At 41.5% G+C, this 24,065-nt stretch overlaps 1 long non-coding RNA gene across 1 annotated transcript; it reads left to right on the top strand.

Moving 5' to 3' along the window:
• Positions 1-4,279: 4,279 nt before the first annotated feature.
• LOC109277408 (uncharacterized) lies at positions 4,280-22,970 on the top strand. Its single transcript, XR_002085133.2, has 3 exons — positions 4,280-4,460; positions 9,839-10,079; positions 22,397-22,970. It is a non-coding gene; the product is annotated as an uncharacterized LOC109277408 (long non-coding RNA).
• The last annotated feature ends 1,095 nt before the right edge of the window (positions 22,971-24,065 follow it).

Genomic DNA, 24,065 nt, shown 5'->3' with positions numbered 1-24,065 from the left:
GGCTGCAGCTCTCTGGCTCTGATTTCCCCTTTTGGCTTCTTCATTCCTGTTGATAATTAAAGGAAGCTTTTCCTGCCATGCTGAAGGCTATATAAAATAAGTTAATAAGTAATAAAGCAGCTGGCATGGGGCCAGGAACTTGATGCTTCTGGTATTCTTCCCATCCTTGTGGTATAGTTACTGAGGGGGAAGCTTGGCTCTCAGACTCAGCCTTTGGATTTGGACAGCTGGGAGAGTAAACTTTGCCTGGCACTCTGTTAAAAATGTAAGCTGCATGGAGAACATTCTGTGATAGTGCTTCTAGGGCCTTGGGCTTTGAATGAGAAAGGCCATTGGTCATTCTTCTTATCTTCCTGTCTAGTCTTTCCTTTCACATCCTAGGTTTCTTAATTCCCTTTGTCATCCTTATGCTTGTATCCCTGCACAGCTCACTCCTGTTTCATTAAGTTTAAAATAAATACACTGGGGACTTGCTGGCCACATAATATGTGTACTCAGCCGTCAACTTCTTCTCTGCCTTTTCGAGGCTGTACCCGTCCGTAGCACTACAGAGAAGTGTCTCGAAAGACTGCTGTTACTTCGGGGGCTACTGCGTGTTCACTTAGGCTCTCTTGCAATGGCCATGGGTCATTTTCCTGGTGCTGGAGGCCTTGGATAAACTCTCTGTAACAGGATTAGGCTCCATCACAGCCAAGGAAACTTCCAGTTAAGTGTTTGGGCCTGGAGGAGTGGGGGTGACGGTGAACCTGTTTTGATTAGTCACAGATGCTTTTCTTGCATTCAGTGTGCCTTTGGCACAGAGGGAGATGATAGTCGATAGTCGAGGCCATTATTCAGGTTCTTTGCGTTAAAAAGAATACTCAACGTCCCTTTCAAAGACGAAGGTGATTTTGGTTGTAAATAAGCCAAGATGTCGGTTTCAATGAATGAGTACAATCGATCCTTTCATCAGCTACCCACATTGTTCTCTGGCAAAGAAAAGACACAAAAGGGCTGGAAGGGTAGTTCCAGGAATGCCCCATAGCAATGCCCCCAAAGCAACCCCTCTGAACCTTCATGGCCCCCAAATACACTGGCTTCTAAGCACAGCACTAGCAACTTACCTCTTGCACTCCTAACTTCGACCTCTGACTCTATGGTCTATTCTGAAATTATCTACAGCTCCTTTCTAGTTTCTGTCTTAAATGTGAAACTTTTGGTTTCCTACATTCCTCTTCTTCCGTCCCATGCCACTGACTTCATAATTCAAAGCCTTACCTATAACTTTTTGTCCCTGGATACTGATGTATTTCATACTGACTCTACATATACTGTCCCACAGGTATTCTTGTTAGATTCAGAATTCCCCCATAATTTTCTATTCTAAGTTGACTCCTGACTCTAGCTCTTAAGGTTACTCACTCTGAAACTTACTACAGGGCAAGTGATGAAGCCGTTACTACCTCACATCTATTTGCTGACTCATCCTGGAATCCCAGAGATAGAATTATGGTAACTTCCATTGGAATTAATCAACCACACAGTGCGCCAAAGCTGTGCCGCGTGAGAACTTGGATGAAAGACTCGCCCATGTAAATAACCCTCTCTTCAACTCCAACATACAAAATTGGATTTTAGAAGAGTCTGAAAACTGGCATGTTTGGTGATTGCAATAATTTTAAGGTCAGACTTGCTATAATTATCCTACTTGTTATTATCTTCTGTGTCTACACTCTAGGTAGAGATGAAGAGCCACATTTAGGCTGATCATGTCCTATATTATAAAAACGGAAAGTGTGTTATATTTGCCTATATTACTTTCTTCCACATTACCCCAACATACGTAGGCATCTCTATTCCTAGTTTTCTCACTTGTTCTCAACCTGGAACATACTTTACTATTCAGAGTCCTTGCTCTCTTTCGGGTTAGTCAGTTCTCCTCCTAACACATTTTGAATCCTGACCCCTCTCCTCTTGTTGTCCCAAACACATTTCTAGGAAGATTTCTCTTATTGGATTTCTTTGCGGATAGGTTTTGGCAATTTTTCAGAGTAGTTATAGTTTCTTGGGTAACTTCTGGAATTCTCTGTTGGCAGTCTGGGAGAGATGGTTTATTTCATTATCAGGAGGACCAGGGGTCGAAATAAGCTATCGACCTTTGTAGATATATATGACTTGGGTAAGTATATTGTATCATTTTATTTATTTACTGTTACCCTAAGAGGATTAGACTGTATAGTTCCAGTGAGATCACTGATCATTGAACATATTACATAAGGTGAGTTAATACTTTTTGAGTGCCTAATACGTTCAAAGTTCTGTGCTAGAACTATAGTAGCAAATAAGAGAGGTGTAGATCTGGGGCACTTGGGTGGCTCGGTTGGTTTAACCGTTGACTCCTAATCTTGGCTCAGGTCATGATCTCACAGTTCCTAGGATCAAGCCCCATGGGATTCTCTCTTTCCCTCGCTCTCTGCCCCTCCCCCACTTGCACGGGTGCTCTCCCTCCCTCTCTCCAAATAAATAAACATTAAAAAAAATAGAGAGATGTGTAGCTGATGTTACATCAAGGAGGACAAATATTACCATTAATTACAAAATATCTCATTATAGTACATTTAAAGTACCTTGAAAGAAAAGTATAATAAGTATAAGAACTGATAAAAGGGGAACTGGCTAATCTTGGGGGGCAAAGGAAGACTTCTTTGAACTGGAGTAGAGATTTGAATATAGAGTAAGGGTTAATTAGACGAGGCGAGGAAATGATGGTGATGAAGGGGTTGGGCAATAGAGGTGAGCTGGCATTAAATGTTCCAGGTAGAGCCAAAAGCATGTGAAGGTCTTGAGGCAGAAAGAAAAAAAAAACAAAACCAAAAACAAACCCACATTCAAAGAACTAAGAGGATAGAGTGGCAGGAATGTAGAGAGCTTGGGGAAGCATGGCATAGGGGTCAGCGGAGGTCAGATCATGTGTGACGGATGTTATCACAAGTCAAGATCCCCAAGGAGCAGACACAGATTCATGTGCACAAAGTTTATTGGTGAGCACTCTAGGGATCAATACCTATGAGAGAGTGGAGAAAGTAGGACTGGGCAGAGACATAAGCTGGACTGTAATACAGGCTCAAGAAACTTGTCGGTTCATCCTAGAGGGAACTGGGAGGGCCCTTCAGAGTTATCATAAGTTTAGGAGAGAGACCTGGGTCTCGATACTTTCCCAAGGGCCAGTTGACTACTGGTTGAATGGGGACTTCCCTGAAGAAGAGTGTGTGATCTAGATTGAGGTGGCTCTTCTTATCTGAGGCCAAGTCCTGGAGAGAGATTCAGCTGAGACCTATCAGCTGCTTCATGGCCAGCAGCTTGGAGAACGAAAGCTTGGTTTTGAAGGGGAAGATCTTATTACACATCATAGCATCCACTACAGATATTATTTTAAGCCTAGTGAGAAACCAGTGGAAGGTTTTCAGTCTGGAAGTAATACCACATTTGTGTGAAAAGATTATGCTGGTTGTTTCAGGGAGGATGGATTGGAAGGGTGACAAGATTGGCTCCAGAGAGACTAGTTACGAGGCTCTGGCTTAACTCAGGCAACAGATGACAATGGGATGGACGGGATGACGTCAGAGGAGATGGAGGGGTACATGTGTTTAAGTGACGGTAGGTCAGATATGGGAAAGGGAATCTGACAACAGATTAGTTGGGGGAGATTAATGATCGAGAGAGTCAAGTATAATCAGAGTTCCTGGAGCATAGGACAGGGCAGGTGGTGAGGCCATTCATTGAATTTCTTCTATTTTGAGAAAGTAAGTAGATCAGTTTAACTTAGGGTAAGTTGAATTGAGGTGCTTACGAGATGTTCAAACAAAGGAGATCGTTAAATATATAATTGTAGAGCCCAGAAAAGATGTTTGGGCTCTGGGTGTAAACTTTAGAACTGTCGTGGTATTTGAGACCATGGGCTTAGATAAAAGATAGCTTAGAAAAAAGTGTAGAAAGTGATCCTAGGAACTGACCCTAGAGGAGCTCCCGTGTTTCAAGGTCAAGTGGACAAAAAGCTCCTAGCTAAAATAGAAGAAGAATAACCAGACGGTAGGAGGAAACCTGGCCGAGTGTCATGTCATGCAAGACAAGAAGGATGTCAAGAGGAAAAGTTTCAAACTCCGCTTCTGCAGTGGGTAGAATTACAGCCACGTTTTAGACACTCTTTAAGTCTTTATCAAATGCTGTCGTGTAAACGTCATGAACATGTCCGCAAAAATATGGTATGGCATTTTTACTTCCTTTTGAGGCAAGGGTTAGCTCAAGTTTTGAATATGTGGTTGTACATCATGCTCCTAATTAAAGAAACACTTGGCCCTGCTGAAAGGAAAGAAACATTCCTTTTCTGTTGTATCACATCGTAACATAATTGGAGAGTATCTACTGAAGGCCTACTATGTTCCCCTACTCAGCTAAGTGCCGTCGGATACATGGAATCCAAGGTAAGGTTTTTGCTCTCAAGAAGCTTAAAACCTAACTGAAGCAAAGACCTGCTACTTCATTAGGCATGAACCAAGGTCATGGTGCTATGGGGTGGCAGATGAGAGCCATAGGACAGGGAGGTCAGGAAAGGCTTAGGTGAAGATACTGAAGTTTTCACTTGGTTCTGGAGGTCGGGTCAGGTCTGGATCAGAGGGAAGATACTTCTGGTGAAGGGTAGGATTTTTGAAAAAGCGGAGAGGGTGATATACACCAGACACCTTTACGAGACTTTAACAACTGAAAAGTGCATAAATGTGGTGGTACCTGAATCTTGTTTGAAATAATTGTTAAAGTCTAAATCCGTATCTAGTTTATAGGCCTTTAAATGTCTGGTATTCACTTTATAACAGCTTTTATGGTTCTGAAATTTTCTGATGAAATATTTTTTATTGGCTTTTCTTTTGAATTTAATTGGTGTGTGCTTTGCTTTGCGGTTTTAAATTTCAGATTGGCTAACTCAGACATCAAGTCCAGAGAGGTTTCCTCTGAAATACAATCCAGTGAGCTCTCACATTGTACTTTATTCTTTTATCCCTACCCCACCCCAAAGAGATCATAGCCTATGCTTTTACTAATGAATTATAGATAACAGGTTGGGTAATGCTCCAGAATCCAGAATGAGTAATTCTTTGAAGAATCTAAAAACTGTGCTTGTGACTCTTTCCACATTTATTTAGAACTGGAAGTCTGTAAAGGAGGGAAAATATGATCAGCACATGTATGTTGAGGTAGCCAGCAGGCACAGTGCCACAGCATTATTTTTATGATAATTGGACTTATTTATTAAGTGGCAGATTGCTGTTTGCCTTTTTTCCCAAACACAGGATACTGAATATTATCTCACGGGTCTATAACCTTCAGACCTAACCCTACTTTAGGAGTTGATCTCTCCATGCCTGCTAGGCGTGTGTCCCGTTGCAAAACTGAACAGCTCTAGGGAATACTGCTATCTGCTTCATGTAAATCCCCCCCTTTTACCTCCTTTGCTTGTACATTGCACAGTTAGTGCCATATATCATAAGGCTGCTTGCAAATGGCTAGTGGGTAGGTGTGGCCTTAGGACAGAGACCATTAGCTTCCCCATAGGAGGAGATGATAGTCCTAATAACTAACCCTAGACAGCATGGGCACAAACCAATGTTTACTTACTCCGACACTTGATTGATAGTTCGGTTGAACAGAGATTTCCAGGTTGAAAGTTATTTTCCCTAAGAATTTTAAAGACTTGTGTTCTCTGTTCTTCCAGCGTGCAGTATCATCACTTAAGAGGCTGATATATGTCGATTCCTGATTTTTTGGAAATGGCAAGTTTTAACTTTTTTTTTTTTAAGTTTATTTTCTTATTTTTTGGGAGAGAGCGTGAGTAGGGGAGGTGCAGAGAGAGAGGAAAAGAGAGAGTCCCAGGCAGGCTCCACGCTGTCAGCACAGAGCCCAACATGGGGCTCTAACTCACAAACCGTGAGATCGTGACTTGAGCCCAAACCAAGAGTCGGATGCGTAACCGACTGAATCACCCAGGCGACCCATGTAAGTTTTAACTCTTTAGATGGCTTTAGAATCTTCTCTTTGCTCCCGATGCTCGCAAATTTTCTGGATTCTGAGTTATCATCTCTTTCATTTTTGTTTTGTTTTGGCAGAAAGTAGTGGTCTGTAGCTTGGGAGGTAAATTATCTGACACATAATGTGTCTAAAAATATCTTGATTTTAGTTTTCAGTTTGAAATTTTGGCTAGGTGTAGGATTCTAAGTAAAAATTATTTTCTCTCAGAATGTTGAAGGAATTAATTAATTGCCTCACTAACTTCCAGAATTGCCACTGGGAAAGCCATTGTCATTCTAATTTCTATCCCTTCGTGTGATTTGTATTTTCTCTTTGAAAGTGTTTTGGTTCTTCTTCTTCTTCTTCTTCTTTTTTTTTTTTTTTAAAGGTATTGTGTTGGAGCCTTGGTAGGCCCTTTCAAGTTTTATTTTATTTATTTATTTATTTATTTATTTATTTATTTTTTTTTTCAAGTTTTGAATTTTTTTTTTTAATATATGAAATTTATTGTCAAATTGGTTTCCATACAACACCCAGTGCTCATCCCAAAAGGTGCCCTCCCTTTCAATATAGAAACTCATGATCTATAGTTTTGTGAAGCCTTTTGTTACTACCATATTAATTAATTCTTCTTTCTGGGTATCAAAATCCTTGGACTTTGAAAATACTAGTCTGATTCTCCAAATTTCGTACGACTTCAGTTTCTTCTTTTTTAAATACCTTGTTTTACCCTTTAAAATATTTTATCTCCTTTCCCAGCTTCCTTGTATTGAGTGTTTTATTTGTGCTCTCATATATTTAACTTCCAAGAATTTTCTTGTTCTTGGAATGTTCCTTTTTAAAAATAGCATTATGTTCTTTTTCATGGATTCAATATCTTTTCTTATCTCTATGAGGACATTAATGATAATTAAAACATTTTTTTCATTCTGTCTCCCCCAGGGCCTTTTTGTTTGTTTGTTTTGGTCTCTGTCCATCATTTTCAGGCTTTCCTCAGATATCTTATGATCTATGGCAGCATTTAATATTTGAAAGTGAAATTTGGAAAAGGTAACCTCTGTGCAAGGCCTGCCGGCTGAAGGGTTCACCGTAGGGTGACTGGGCCAGGCTGGATAAACAGGGCTGGTCGGTTCATCCAGAATATGGTCTTTTAATGTTCTGCCGGGGGCTTATGAGTGTGGCTGTTTCTATTCTATGAGTCAAATAGAGGATAGATCTGTGTCTCTCACTGTTCAGTTTGTAAACTCTCCTGTAATTCCCACGTGGGACTCCGACCCTCTGCTGTGCTGACGTTCCTTTCAGCCGTCCTGACTAAGCTGTCTAGGAATTATCCAGTCTTTTCCTGGTGGGTAGGGGGGGGTGGTGGGGAGAATCCAGTATTTCTATTTGCTTTTTCCTTATAGATTTACACTTTTAAAAAACTCTCCTTACTTTGTTTATTTTTTTCCCGGTTTTATTGAGAAATAATTGATACACATCACTACATACGTTTAAGGCATGCAGCATGGTGGTTTCATTTACATCATGTGATAATGACCACCAGAAAAAGGTTCAGCAAACATCTGTATTCAGACTTAGATACAAGAAGAAGAAAAGAAAAGAAAAGAGGAAACAATGACTGTGATAGGAACTCTTAGGATTTGCTCTCTTAACACTGGGATGTGAGAGGCATTCCAAGTCGATCTCTGTCTTTAATCTCCTGTGTTTAACCTGTGGCCAGGGGCGTCCTTCTCAGAGCCCAGTCTCCCCAGCTCCCTGTAGCACTCCCCAGGGCCATGCAAACCTCAGATCCCTGTATCTTTGAGCCACAGAGAATTCTACCAGCAGGCAATGGTCCCTGAAGCTGCCTCCACTCTCTGTGCAGAGTCTGCCCTCAGACATGGTGGTTCCTCCCCCATAATGCCATCTCCTCGTCAGGGTCACCAACATGGCGCCTCACCAGGGTTCTGTCTAGATGCTAGAACAAATAACACTTGTGGTCTATTGGGCAGGTCACACTCTGCAAGTTCACCATGGCCCTGGTCCCCTGGAAGCCTCTGCCTGCCACCAATGAAACCTTGTGTCCAGTCAGTCCCGGTGCTCTTCGAAATCTGTCACCACATCGCCTACAGTGCAGCCTCCCCAGTCCCGTCTACCTGCTTCCTACTCTTGTCACCTCAAGCTCACTGTTCCACCACTCTCCCCACTGCCATAGACAGCACCACACCAGCAACAAGTTCCTCTCCATTTTTAGTCTCTTCACAGAATCCTTTCCAACACTTCTCAACTTCACTTAACTTGACCACATTTTTAAACTTATGACCCCTCTTTGCAATATTATGTAATTCTTTCGAGCCTTTTTTGGGGGTTCAGTATTTATTTCATTATTTTTGAGTGGTATGTGATGAAGAAGGGCTTTCAAGTGAAATGTTTTGCTTGTGTCAGTACACTATTGAAGTTCATATTATAACTTTTGTTGAAGTATAACTTAAACATGTAATGTCTATTTTTGAGAGAGAGAGAGAGAGAGAGAGAGCAAGCACACGTGCGTGAGTGGGGGAGGGGCAGAGAGGGAGACAGAGAATCCAAAGCAGGCTCCACGCTGATAGCAGAGAGCCTGATGTGGGGCTCGAACTCACGAACCAGGAGATCTTGACCCGAGCCGAAGTTGGATGCCTACCTCACTGAACCACCCAGGCGCCCCTGAAGAACAACTTTCATATTGGGTTCTCAAACCAAACAAGGGAAAAATTAAAATTGGTATCTGTGATGACGATTATTTATAATTACATATACGTATGGAAATGTTTTATCATATGTACATTTTAAGTTTTCCCACTTAAAGAATGAAGCACACCCTTTATTTTACTCTAAGTCAAAACACACATATTTTAGAAACGAAACTGAGATTTAGTCACACACTACTTCATCGAGAAAGCACTCTATGGCTTGCTGTTTGGGATTACTTCATTTTGCGTTTTAACGGAAACCTGGAACTTTTCCGAAGGATGCCATCTTCTCACAGCTCTCTTGACTAGAGAGAGCAGCTCTTCTCGCCTCACAGGGCATGACTATGCCATCAAGAGTTTCTCCCCTCCCCTTTGCCAATTTGACCATTGTTATTGTCTGACTTTCAGGGCATTCTTCTTTGTTACTCGAGAGTATTGTGATCCAACTCCGTCCTGTGTCATCTGACTGTGGAGGAGACCGTTGTGTCCCACAGGTCTGAAGATACTAGCCTAGGCCAACACTCTGCATCACCTCTGAAAGCGTAAACTTCAATAATCAACAACTCTCTATGCCTTTAGCCCTTCCTCTTGTCCCCAGTACTCAGCTCGGACCTCACTATGATCTCCATTCTGTCATTTCCTTCCTTTTCTTCCGTCCACAAGACTCCTTCAGGGCTTGATTTCATCCCCATACTAGCCGAGACCTCCAATCCATTATTACCTCTTACTTTCCCCAACCACTCTCAACACTTGATTAGTAATAACAAAAGGTAACATTTACTTGGCATGTTCTAGGCATTTGGTATTATTAGCCACTTTACATGTATATAACACATTTAATTCTAAAAAAAGTTCTATGGTTAGATACTATATTATCTCCAATTCACAGATGAAGGAAACTATGACCAAGAAAGTTTAGATACCTTGCCTCCGGCGATGTGGCTGGAAAGAGTTGCACTGAGTTTCTGTCCAGCTCCAGAACCCATACTGTTTTAAATCATTGTACTGGTACCTCAGTAGTCTCTTCTTTCTTGTCTTGAATTTGCCCATTGGATCATTTTTGTTTATCTGCTTTTCTATTCTTTTGTCAGGACTTCTGAGAGCTGCTGGGAAAAAAAATCACCACCCCTAGGTGGACTGATGCCATGACAAATCATGGTTTCCAGAATCACCTGGACTTCCTTTGAATCCAGTTTCCCTGCATCAGAGAAAACGCTTTCCCTTCCTGCAGTGGCTATTCTAAAGTTTCGACGCAATCCTCACATCCTTTATCTTCCTCACATCTCATCTGCTTTTAGCAAATGGCCTCACTATGAAAATCATGACTACCAGGTATAAACCACCTTTATTTCCAGCCCACACACTGACAAGGTCTTTATACATGCAACTGCTTCAGTGTCTTTTCCTGCAGTCCAAGAAGATGATGCCTCCATTGAAGACTTTTTTAAAAAGTTTTTTCAATGTTTATTTATTTTGGAGAGAGAGAGAGAGAGAGAGAGAGAGAGATGGGAAGGGGCAGGGAGAGAGAGAGAGAGAGGGAGACACAGAATCCGAAACCAGCTCTAGGCTCTGAGCTGTCAGCCCAGAGCCAGACGCGGGGCTCAAACTCACGAACTGTGAGATCATGACCTGAGACGAAGTCTGATACTTAACCCGCTGAGCCGCCCCGGCGCTGATGATTAATCCTTTATGTCTGGACTCTGTGTCTCACACTCTGCCACCTAGTCCAAGATAAAGATCATATTGCACGTTTCTTGCTCTTTCTTCTGTACTTTCTATCTCTTTATCTTCTCTGGCTCCTTCACCTCACTCTGGTCCGTATCCCCCATTAGCAGGATTGAGATATGGATTAGCTCTGGTCCTAGCATGAAGCAGGCAGGACCCTTGAAGAGAGTTTCATAAAGAGAGTATTTGCAAAGCTATGAGTAGGCTGCGGGGAAACTACAAGCCCAGTAGACATGCAGGGCTGACAGGCAAAGAAATTGAACAATTACTGGAGCCCAGGAAAAGAGTTATGTGGATGAGACCAACTTGAAGAGGAGTTGGCTAATGACAGAGTTGGTTTTCATTGACCATAGGAAGATTTCTGAGAAATAACTACCCCAACCTTATTCTCTTTTCTCCAGTTTCCTGCCAGACCCTCCCATTGGCTAAACACAACCAAGACCCAGAGGACAAAAGGTTCCTTGTTATAATTATAGCCACAGAGACCAGCCTCCTAAGGCATAGAACAGGGTGGAGAAGGATAGAAAGTGGACCTAGATGGGGCAAATAGAAGATGGAAATTTGTGTGGAATCATCTTTTTCTGGAACATGGTTAGTCTAATTTTCATTCGAATGCTAATTTTAAAGAAGAAATGTCCTTTTCAAATTCCAAATCATCACTAGTTTGTTTCTAGACAACAGAATACATTTCAAAAAACATTATTGGGAAAAGGTCCCGATTTCTACAGTTCTTTCTTCCATTATCCCAAGTGTCCATTTACTATGTGTCTTGAATGTAGTAGGTACAAAATACATGATTGATCGAATCTGTTTTGGGGTTACTACGTGCCATTCTCTATCTGCTTGTGCTTCCGGTGCCTAGTAATTTTCAAAGGCTTCATTCCATAAAAAACAAAGGTGAGAGAAAAAGCAAAAACAAAAATTCTCCAATATTTTGCCCAAGTAGCATCATGTAAGAAACCAAAACAAAACAAAACATGGCGTGATGTTACACATCGTAGAGAAAGACTAATTTTAAGGGAAGAGGTAGGTTTCCCCTCTATGCTTGGCTTTGGCTAAGCCATGGTGCAGCATGGCCAAACTCTAGAGGGCCACGGCAGGCCAAAAGGCCAAAGGTCCCTTCAGAATTGGCTGCCCCCGCACCTGCACAAACACCCCTTAAGAAAGGGTGCGGTTACATTTGGCGGCCAGCCCCCAAGCTCTTTCATGAGGTCTTTCACTTGCTTTTCCCCGTTTATCCAGCACATATCTTGGCTAGTACATTCCTGAAATCGATATATCTGTGGCTTTCCTGGGAGGGTGATGCTGAAGAGAGTGGGGGGTTGGCTTCCTGGGGTTGATCAAAGAGTGTCCTGATTTTCTCGGAAGCACTGAAGCCTCAAGTCTCCCTTGGGTCTGTCTGAAGGTTTGCACAGCTGTCTTATGTTCGGGGTAGGGTGTATCATCACCAATTATTTTGTCATCATTATGTCCTGAAATGGTAAAATTTTGCCACATGGGCATAGAAAGGAAATATGGAAACACACGGATGGTCGTGGACTGGGGAGGGGATGACACGAAAACCCCAGCTCTCTCTTGAAATCAGGCAGATCCTTAAGAAAACTCCCTTGTCTTCTGAGGAAGTGTGAATCATTTTTGTTTACTTTTCAACCTCTATTTTCCCATCCAACCTTTGGCTTCCCTTTCTAATTCTTTACAAAAATTATAAAATTCTTTATAAAAACACCTCCTGCCATCTGGCATAAAATAGGACAGGTACGTGTCTGGTCACCATCCTTTGATGCCTGGACGCCTGTTTGAGTCTATCGGCTAAGTTTTCCAACGACCAGGCAATCCTCCAGAAGTGTCTCACTATTATAAGAAGTTATACCTGCACTTTGGTCCTATGCCACCAGGTGAGCAATGGAAAAGAAACCAGGTTAAATGCACACTGATTAGCAAATGGAACAAGGCAGGAGTATTTTCCTTGATAGTATCACTCATTTCCATAACATTAAAACCTCGATATTGTATATAACGTTTGGATTAAAAGAAGACCATTGTCAAATGGGGCTTTTATTCCTTATTACTTTGCAGTCGTCTTCCCTAAGTTTAATCTCTCCACGAATATTTACTGAGGGCCTTTTAAGTGCCATGTATTGTTTTAGATTCTGAGAGTACCACAGGGAACAGCGTGAATTCACCGAGCTTGTGTGTGAGTGAGGCGAAGGTGCGTGTGGTAGAGGGACCTGGTAGAGATTGAAGTCTCTGAAGAAGAGGGAAGCAGTGTGAAGGGAGCCCCGCAGCTAGGGCAGTCCAAGATGGCCTCTCCGAAGAGGAAGCTTCTAGTGGAGATCTGAGTGTTGTGAGGGAGTGAACCAAGAGGTCACGTCAGGAAAGAACACTGCACAAAGTAAACTCCACGATCTGTGAGTGAATGCATATGTCTAACCCAGGGAGTGCGAGTGACAAAGAAGGCGCATATCCAGACAACATACCTTGTATCTATCTGTGATTGGTCATTGCATGTGTCAACCTGACTGGCCAGCGGGTGCCCAGGTTCCATAGTATTTCCTGGTGTGTCTGAGGGTATTTCTAGATGAGATTAGCATTTGAATGGGTGGATTCAGCAAACTAGATCACCCTTCCCAAAGTGGATACACGCCATCCAATCCACTGGGGGCCTAAATAGAACAAAATGCACAAGAAGGAGGAATTGCTCCCTTTACTTCCTACCTCACTGTTGAGTTTGGATATCTTACCTTCCCCAGTCTCTGGACTGAGGTTTACACCATTGACTGCCCTGGTTCACAGACCTTTGGACTCAGACTGAAGTATACTTCCAGCTGTCCTAGCTTGCAGAAGGCAGATCCTGGGACTTATTAGTTTCCATAATTGCATGAGCTGATAAATCTCCTATACATTGATATATGGATAATAAATCTCATATGCATTTATTTATGTGCACTTAATACTTATGTATTAATAAGTACATATTAAATGCACATATATAAATGCATATATAAATGTTCTCTTTCTCTGGAAAACCCTACCCTGACTAATAGTTTGTCTATCTCTCTATTTCTCAACATATCTATCTATCTATCTATCTATCTATCATCTGTCTATCATCTATCAGATATATCTATGGATTTATCATCTATATGTCTCTATATTCTATTTATTATTTATCTCTCTACTTATCTACCATTTATCAATCTATCAGAAGTATACTATTATACGATTATTGTTCAAGTTGCTGTGTATTTGAGTTTCTGGTGACCTAGATGGCCATTCAGCCATATGATGGTGCATGTGTATTTCTAGGGTTTATTAGATCATTCTCAGGAATGATTATTAGATCATTCTCAGACTCAGGAATGATCTGAGTGAAGCAGGACAAAGGGGCTGAGAAGCTTCAGCAATCAAGGAATAGGATAGCATGAATCTCTGAGCCTAAGCTGGAGTGGTTTGAACGGCTACAGTGGTCAAGTTCAATGAGTTGGTTGTGCTCACAGCTTTCTTGGAAGCAGAATATGCTTTACACAGTGGCATTGGCCTTGCTAGTCAGGCCTGCAAGCTCTTCCATGGGCCCTGTACTTGTGTGGTTGGTGATCTGTGTTGGCTCTGAGAGATGCACTCAACATAAACGTGGGGAGGTGAGGGCATATCTGTAGGCGTAGTAAACCAGTTTGACAGGAACAGAGGTTTTGAAGAGAAGAAAGGTGAGAGCAAGCATTTGGAATGTAGGTTAAATTGTGGAGGACCAGAAACACAGTGCTGTGAGCAAGTCTTTACAGATGAGTAAGCTTTAGTTACCTCATCTCTAAAATGGGGATAATAATACACATCTCATGGGGTGAGAACGGGATGATATAACGCATATAAAATGTCTAGCATTACATTGTACACATATTAAGTGCTTAATATAGAGTAACTGCTACTCTGATAATGAAAGTGGTGTTTAAGGATGATTAATGTGGCCACAGTGTGTGGGATTAGGTGGAAGAGGGAAATAGTGGAATAGGGATCCCAGTTACAAGGTTGCTTTAACAGTCTAGGCATAAATACAGTACTAATGAGGCTGGGAAAGCAGGGGCCCAGGAGAAATCACCTACAGGGAGAGTTAAGAGGCCTTGGAGACTGCCTGGGAACATGCCACCCAGGAGATGGGGAGCTTGGAGACAACTGGGTTTTGGCCTGGGTGGCTCCGGTGCCATGGAACTTGTTTTGGCTAAGGCTGTTAAGCGACCATTCTGCGGGAGCCCATAGATAGAACCAGGGGAAGGGGGAGGAGGACAGGGAGGGCCAAGTAAAAGTTGAAGGATAGAAACAGACTAGTTCAGAGGAGAACTGTCCAATAACAAGTCCTGCTGGTCAGCGGGGGGAATCATGCCAAGGACCAGCTGCCCAGTGGCCTGTGGTGACTAGAGCAGAGTCTAGGATTAAACCAGACTCCTTCCTCCCTCTCTTCCTTTCTTCTTTCCCACTTTCCTTTCCTTTTTCCTTCTCTTCCCTCCTTCTGTCCTTCTTTCCTTCCTCAGTTAAAGAGTGGGCTAGGTTCTGCGCCCAGTACTGGGCATATAAAGTTAAATGAATTAGATCCTTGCTCTTGGGAAGTTCACTATCCAACGTGAGTTAGAAAAAACGCTAGTACGAATTTGAGGAGCAGGTTCAGTAAATGGGGTCTGGTTATGTGGAATAGGGAGAGAAGGAATTACCCAGTGAAGTAGAAGTCTTTTCTTCCAGAAGATCTGGGAAGGATTAGATAAGAAGATTTAGGTGCCTTTATTTATTTATTATCTATAGGTGATGCAAGGTCTTTTCATCTATGGGGAATACGAAAGGATTTTCATCCATGGGTGACATGAGTGGCTTTTCTTCCAGACTTGCTCCTGAAAGTGAGAAGCATGTGGCCTGTGAGGATAGGAGGTGAATTTTGATTTTCATTTGAAGGATGTCAAAACGACCCATCTCAAGATCATAATGCGTTGCGGAATTTTGCACTTTACTTTTCTTCCTGAAATAATAGCCCTAACTCATTCGTTCTCCTATGATGAACCGTTAGGTCTGTCATTCTCCGCATATAATCTGTGGACTTGCACAGCGGCAGCATTTGGGAATAGGCTAGGAATGCTTATTCTCAGGTCCCACGCCAGACCCACTGAAATAGAAGTGGGAGAGATGGAGACTAGCCACCTGTGTTTTTCAAGTCATCCAAGTGATTCTGAGACCAGCTAAAGCTTGAGATCTGCTGCTTTAGGTTCCCAGCATGGACCCTTGCATTTAGTGGGTAGCCAATACCATCTACTTGAATCACATTCGTGATGTCTGATGCTTTTCCCCACATCTACGCCAGAGGTGGTAACGGACTCCCAGGGTGAAATGAGGTATAAGGTTCTCTTAGAAAGTGGGAGAAGCACAGATTTCTTCTCCCTTTCTTGCCCGGCCTGATCTTCTTTTCGCAGATGTTCTATTGAACTTGCGATTCTGCGTGAGCTTCAGGTTCGAGTTTGGGGCTAGCTGCACCCTCTGTGTTTTTAAGCTACAGAATCACACAAGAGTAAAAAAGGAAGAATCGTGGGGCGGCTGTCCCTTCTCCAGTCTCCAGGTTTTGTATGGAATCAGAGAGAGGAGCCCTCTTGCTTGGGTTAGCCTCACCTCCTGGCCGCATCACAGTATTTGAGCTTGTTGATCGATGCAGCCTTTTTAAAAAAAAAAAACAAAAAAAGTTTTATTTATTTTTGAGAGAGAGGAGAGAGAGAGAGAGAGAGAGAGAGAGAGAGAGAGAGAGAGAAATAGAGTGCAAGCAGGGGAGGGGCAGAGAGAGAGGGAGACACAGAGTCCCAAGCAGGCTTCAGCCTCTGAGCTGTCAGCACAGAGCTGGACGCAGGTCTTGAACCCACGAACTGCAAGATCGTGACCTGAGCTCAACCGACTGAGCCACCCAAGGGCCCCGATGCCACCTCTTTAGAACTTCCTCTCTTAGCTTCTGGCCGGACCTCTGCTCGCTATCGTTTACAACCTTCTTTTCCTGTCCCGGACTCTCCCTCTGTCCTCTCTGTTTTGGTTATTTCAACCACTTCCCTGGCTCAGACTATTATTTCTAAAGGAATTTCTCCCAAATGCCTCTCCTGAGCCCAGGCCTTCAGCAGAGCACCAAGCCTTTCTCTCTAACTGCAATCTCCACTCCTGCGGGTGCCTTAAACTTCACCTGCCTGAACTGAACTCCTCAGTTTCTTCCATCACTGGACACTTCATCCCAACTTCTCCATGTCTGTTCAGGGTGCCATCATCCTCCAACACGTGCTGGAAATGCTAGCCTCATCTGTAGTGCACAGGATCCAGGCGAAAACCGGATTAAATATCCGTGCTGGGATCTTCCGGGGAGGGGCTAGGGTGGGGAGGGGGTCTCTCTCTCAGTTTTGCCCCTGTGTTTGCTCACTTCATTTATTCAGCCTTTCCCCACCCCTCCCGGAGGCTACTGCAATTGTCTTTCCTTCTGCGTGAGAGGCAGGAGACTGCAAGAAATTGCCCCAAGCTTTTTCTTTCTCATTTTCAAACCCCCAACTCATTATTAAATATGTGGGGAAAATCATCTTGTTCTGCCGTTGTATAATAAAGTTCCGTGTGGCAGCTTGTTCGGCGTGGGCTTGGGAGCATAAACAAATGGAGGTCATTTTGCCTTCTGGGGGGTTATTTTTAATATCCAAGATTTTTCCGTTCCTGCTCATTTCCCCTGCTTCTTGCTTCAGAAGCTCCTCACAGCTAAATCCATTGATAGCTTCCACCAAAACATAAATCGCAGAAAAGAATGCATAATTTATTCATAGGATCTTCCATCAAAACATAGGTGACAATGTATTAGACACATTCTAATACACGTTATCACCTGGCTTTGCACACCGCATGGAAACAGCAAATTAGATTTCTGGAAGGAGAGAGACTGCTGATAATGCCAGGATTTGCTGACATTAAGCGTGACCTTTCAGAAGGAGCAAGGGAAAGAAAGGACAAGAATCAATATTTTAGAAAGTATTTTACATTCATTGTTCTGTTAATCTTGACAACAACTCTTATTTAACAGACGAGGAAACTGAGACTCAGTGATGTTTAATAACTCACCCAAGGTCATATTTCTGCAAGAACTAGGGATTCTGCCTTGAGTATTTTGGACCCCCAAAGCCAATTTCCTCTTTATTATGCCAGCATCTTCCAAAAGGATTCCATGGGACACGAGTTCAGTAGAATGATAAGTATTCTCTGTAAAAGGTCAGTCAAATTACAGAGCAGTCTCAACACGGCTCTTTGTAGTGGACTCTTCTCTCTCCCCTGACCCCTGGGACCATCGACCTCTTCTCTGGTCCTATGGGTGTGCCTTTTCCATATGTCATAGAAATGGGATGATGCGGTATGTAGCATTAGCAAAATGCATTTGAAATTGACCATGTTGTGTGCAACAGTTTTTCTTTTTACTGCTAAATGGGATTCCATTGTACGGTTGTACATGGAACACATTTAGGGTGTTTCTCACTTTTAGCAATTGTGAATAAAGCTGCTATGAACAATTGCATACAAGTTTTAGGGGGTAAATATAACTTTTCACTCATTTTGGGTGGGATTGCTAGAGAGTGGAGAAAAGCCTGGAAGTAATTGCTAATGTCTTTACATCGTTAGCTCCCAGAGATTCTGTGTTTTTTTGTTAGCCTACACTTGACCTTAATATTGACAACTTTGAATTCATCTTAAATATGTCAGGTTGGATCTGCAACAGGGAAATAGGATACAGTTCTCTCTCTTCTTGCCAATTCCTTTCAGGTGCCTGTCTTTCTTTAGATTTCTGGTTAGCTGGTTACCCTAAAACCTCAGCTCTCTGATGCGCTTGTGAAAAGTTGTGAATTTGCAGGGTTATGTACATATGGAAAATTTCTTCAAATGCAGTTTTCTCTTCTGTAAACATGGAAGGTTAATCTTCATGGACTCCAAGTTCTTATGTATTTTTACAATCATCTGCATGTATGTCCTATAAAGAGAGGTTTTCCATCCTCTAGCAGTGTGGCTGATTTCATCCTACAGCAAGGTTCCTTACATCGAACAAATATTAGTTTTAAATTAGTCTCTTCTGTGTGCGTGCGTGTGTGTGTGTATGCTTGTGTGTGTGTGTGTGTGAGAGAGAGAGAGAGAGAGAAAGAGAGAGAGAGAGAATGATGGTATATGGAAAGTAACATTTTCCTGTCTTCTCACAAAAAAGAAAATACTTTTGGATGCCCATTCATTAAACCATACCTTCCTCACTCTCCTATCTCTGCTGTCATCATAAATCAACTTCCTGATCACTATAGTGTGTTCACTGGGGCCTTGGAATCATCCAGTATCCTAGTCTCTGGGAATCACTGGAGATAAGTCACCAAAATGGTGCCTTGAGAAGTACATCATTTCAAACTTGACCTCAAGTCTCAGATCTCTCCTCAGAATCCTTTTTTGTGCCCCTATCCTGCTCATTCTTGGATTAAGCTCAGAGAATATTCCAAAAATATTATCCCCCCTCTTTAAAATGAGTCCAAAGGTTCATTCAGCTGATGATCTCATTGCCTGTTGAACAGAGAGACACCATCTAGTGGGATTTGTGACTATTTTTTCCCATTCCTCTTGGTGTATTTTCAGATATTTGTCCTAATGTTCTCTTTTTGTTCTGGTTGGAAGCATGTTTCTCTTCCAATCTAAGGTTGATGTCTCAAAATCCAGAGATTTCCATCTATAATTTTGAATCAGCTGTCAATTTTGACCAAAAAACCCCCCAAAACCTGTTGAGATTTTGATTGGGAATTATGGAATCTATAAAGTCACATTAATTATTGCATTAATAATTATTGACATATCTGTTTGAAGACTATTTTTTCTGGTATTATAATAGTCATTTCAACTTTCTTTTGATTATTTATTGGCATCCTTTTTCTCTCCTTTTACTTTTAATCTACTTGCATTTTTACATTTAACATGAGATTCTTTCAGATGACATAAAGTTGGATTATCCTTTTTTATTTGGTCTGAAAAATTACTGTGTTTAAATTGGAGGGTTTAGGAATTTATATTAATGCAATTATTGATAGGATTTGGTTTATATTTACCATCTTACTTTTGTTCTATTTGTTTCATCTGTGCTTAGTCCCATTTTCCTAACTTCCTACCTTCTTTTGAACTAATTTGGCACTTTATTTCACCTTGGGTATTACCTTCTTGGTGTTACTCCTTGTTTTATTTTATTTTGTTAAATTTTTTTAAGTTTATTTATTTATTTTGAGAGAGAGATGGAGAGAGAAAGAGAGAGAGCGAGCAGGGGAGGGGCAGAGAGAGAGAGAATCCCAAGCAGGCCTCACACTGTCAGTGCAGAGCCTGATGCAGGGTTCGAACCCATGAGCCGTGAGATCATAATCTGAGCTGAAATCAAGATTTGGATGCTTAACTGACTGAGCTACCCAGGTGCCCCACTTTTTGTTTTATTTTCTGAGTGATTTTTTAGGGTTTGCAATATTAATCCTTAATTTACCCAAATCTATGATTTCATGTGTAATTTAAGACCCTTTCTACATTTATTTCTATTTGTTTCATTCTGTCCTTTGACTTGTACAAAGTTTAAATCAAGATTTATTCCTGGGCTCAGGGCCATTTCCACGACACCAGCTGGGAAGATATACCATGATGAATGTCAGGGATACTAAGACATAGGCTCCATCACCCTAGTGCTTACTTGAAAATTTGGAACATATTTAAATGGAAAGTAATTATAATAGGGCAAAGAAATACATGTGGTAAAAGTCTAATGACCAGAATAGATACCAAGTACAAAATAAACTGAGGGGGAGATCAGCATGGATTGAAGTGTCCAAGAAAAATCCCAGAAAAAGGAAAGGAACCCAAAAGAAGGATTTGCCAAAAGAAAAGAAGAATTTTATTAGTCGAACAAGAATGAGCAAGATGGCGACTCTGGGATTTTGTAGAAGTAGTTGGGTGAAAAAATAGCTTCACTAGAGGGAGGAATTCAAGCTGCCAACTATAGAATATGAATTTGGAGAGCTTGGCATTTTGTAAAGCTAAGCACAGTATTTCTTGCAGAATGTTATCTCATGATTTTACAAATTGTATTTCTGTAGCTTTGTCCCTTCATGCTATTCCATCCCACCCTTTTAGGGAACAGTACTTTGCTAGACAGCTTTCCAAAAGCAGCTTTACTTTCATAAACCTTGTGTCTCATAACTTTGTTAATGAGTTACTAAAGTGAGGAAAGTAAGAGGCATGGAATGTAAGTGATGGAGAAAGTAATAACGAGTCTAGCAGAGAATATCACTTTTAGTTGTGAGAAAAATCTGCTTGACAAGGAAGGACATATATTTCTTCGTGTCGTTCTCTCTTCCCTCAGTCCCTCTGCTTTACTGCATGTTAGATTTGCCTCTCTTTTCAACGTATCTCTAAGTCATCTCTCATGTCACAACTTGTACTGCTTCTCAAGCCTTGATGAATACTTCAGTGACCTACCCAGTGACATCATCTCGGAGTGGTTGCCTGAAACCAGATGTGGAGGCGGTCTATCACCTCTCTGCTGGGATCATCTCGGTGGCCGTGCCGGCATTCCCCTCTTTCCTCACTATTTCACGGAACTGATCATCCAAGAATCCTGCATTATTGTCCTTATGCCACATGAGTATGCTGATTATCACAAAGATTAGGTCCAAAGTTAGTGGCGAGTAAAGCCAGGAATTCAACCTAGGTTTGTCTGATTCTAAAGCTCAAGTTGTTTCAGCCATCACAAACAGCCTATCAAGCATCCTCTGTTTAACAGTTCATTTTGCAGGGGTGCCTGGGTGGCTCAGTCGGTTAAGCTTCCAACTCCCAATTTGGGCTCAGGTCATGATCTCATGGGGGAGAAAGCGCAAAGCCTGCTTGGGATTGTCTCTCTCTCTCTCTCTCTCTCTCTCTGCCTCCCTTAAAAATAAATAAACTTTAAAAAATAATTCATTTTGCAGAGTCTACACTGGATGCCCGCAGTGCCTATGTCTAAAAGCCTATTATTGATATGTTCACAAATGACTTTCTGAATGTCTTAATTTCTTTTGTACTGCTTTCATTTTCTTTTTATTTCTTTCCTTGCATTCCAAGTTCAATGTCCGATCTGTGATTCAGAGCCTCTGTGTCAGTTGGTGATCACTCTAGCAAACATTAATTATATTTTAAAAATGCCTTTTAAGTGTTTATCACCATTTTCCATGGGAGGTCATGAGATAATAATAAAGATTTGGCACTTAAGTAGCTTAACGTTCTTAGAAGTGTTGACATTTGGCAAATCTAATTTGAGCCTTTTTTTGAGGGGAGGGAGATGTGATGGTGCATGACGGTACAGGTTGCTAATTTATTTTAAGCATAGGTACACAGAAACATTACCCCACCAATAAATTCCCAATAGTATTTGCTCTCAGGTTATGCCATATATGTGTTCTTTACCAAGCAAGCTACGGCTGCTTGCTTTAATTATAGTCCACGTTTTGTCACCCTAGGTCCTATTCCGTTCTTAAAACTTCTAACTTCTTGGAGATCCATGGTTTCTAACTTCTTGGGGATCCATTGTGTCTTGCTATGTTTCGAATTTTTATCTTGCCTCCGTCAAATGAACAGATACTGTTGGCTTTGTAGGCAGGGTTGCAAGCTTGACTTTATCCCATCAGGGAGGAATGTTGATCAGTTTTAATCAATCATAGGTAATTTCATTGTCTTTGACAGTAAATGATTTAAGCATTAGCATTAAATATAATTTTGGCTAATGAGACACGAGGGGAGGTCTTTGAAGGATTTTTGGCAAGCTTTTCGTCATTGGTAAATATTCATACTGAAGCAACTTTCTTTTTCTTCTATCCTCAATATTTTGGTGACTTCTGTGATGCCTGGAACTGCAGCAGCCATGTTGTGATGATGAGGGACAAGCATAAGATTGAAAGGAAACAGATCGAAGACGTAATGCCGAAAGCTGGGAAGAACTGGTGTCTTTAAGAACATTTTTGAGCCACTGCGTAACAAATTCCAAGGCTGAACTTTAATACTTATATGAGATAATAATAATAGCAGGGGTGAAATCTGCTGGTGTTTAAAAGCTACCACACTTTGAGAAGTGGCCAGTTTTTTTTTCTTTTTTCTTTTTCCTTTTCCACAGCAGCACTTGTCAGAGATTGAAAAACCAATAGATCAGTGAGGAGGAGGGTCATTAAGTAGGAAGAGGTGGGGAAATTATTTCATAACAATCAGGATTGAATATCAGCAATCTTGTTGTTGCTGTTCTCACTACACTGAGTGCCTGATGTATGCATTACTATTGAATGTGATCTAATTATTCTGGCCTTTATGTCCACGAGTATAGAAATTTCCAGAAGGAAAACATGGTGATAAAGTGTTCTGCTAACCTCAAAGTCTTCCACAACGTGTATTAGACTCCTAGCCCCATCAACTCTACTACATCTACTTCTTCAGAGGAGCTTCTTGCAAGAGGCACAGTTAAAAAGTTAGTTGTTTAAACCTTTGTGACAGAATTCCACATTTAGGTCGAAGTTGTTTTGGAGAGAAGAAACAAGAATGGCGTATAAAAGGCTCACTGACATACAGAATTTTTAAGAAACAAATGAACTAATCAGCCAAATGCCATAATCATGTAAGCGACTAGTATGAAGTAATAATAATAGCTAAACAAATAACTAGAACCATGAACAGATGTGGTTTATTTCTTTCACAGGGGTCATACTAGCCAATATTCTTGTTCTCTAGTATTGTCTTCAGGATCTAACTTTTCTAAGAACCGTAGGTCTGTATCTTCTTCCTTTTCTTGTAAAATAATCTGATAAAAATATAAAATCATCTCAGTGGAAGTCAGAGGACCTGGGTTCCGGACTCAGGGCCATCACTGACTGATTGCATAATTATAGACAGGTTAGGTAAGTTCGCTTTATTCATTTTCCAAGTGACATCATCCCAGCGAAATGGAGCTGATTTGGGCATAAGCACAGTATCCTCTGGTAGTAATGAATCACTGAGAATTGACTATAAACTCAAACTTGTCTGGCCAACCATATTGGGCAAATCTAGCACTATTTTCTCACCATAGGTTGTTAAAGGCCCTTAACCTTCAGTGCTAATAATACACAGGCATAGCTGATCAAGATATGGTCTGGATCCCTGGACCCTGGATCTCTTCATCCCATATGGACACGTGACACTGTACTTGTTATTCCTACGCCTCCACCAGCTGTGTTTATTGGCCTCATTGTATATCTGCTTATTACGGGTATTCATGCCAGAAACTGTTGAGATGGCAGCAAGATACTGAGCAAATGCAAAATTCTGTTCTCCATGTCGAGTTATGGAGCTGAGCACATGAGGCATGTCATTTCTAGGTTAAATGCTGACTTTGAACATGGCAGCAGATCCAAGCTGCCTGTCCTGCTTGTCCATGGTTGATTTATAACCTAGTGTCAAGTGATAACTTGATGAGATTAAATTATGCTTTCTAGAGACATAAGCCTGAATTGCCACACCTGAGAAATTTTTATGTCACACTTGTATTCTGGACACCTCACA

This window comes from Panthera pardus, unplaced genomic scaffold (genome assembly GCF_024362965.1).
Source record: "Panthera pardus isolate Hobbes unplaced genomic scaffold, ASM2436296v1 HiC_scaffold_13, whole genome shotgun sequence".
NCBI lineage: Eukaryota > Metazoa > Chordata > Mammalia > Carnivora > Felidae > Panthera > Panthera pardus.
This window is presented reverse-complemented; position numbering and strand designations above follow the sequence as displayed.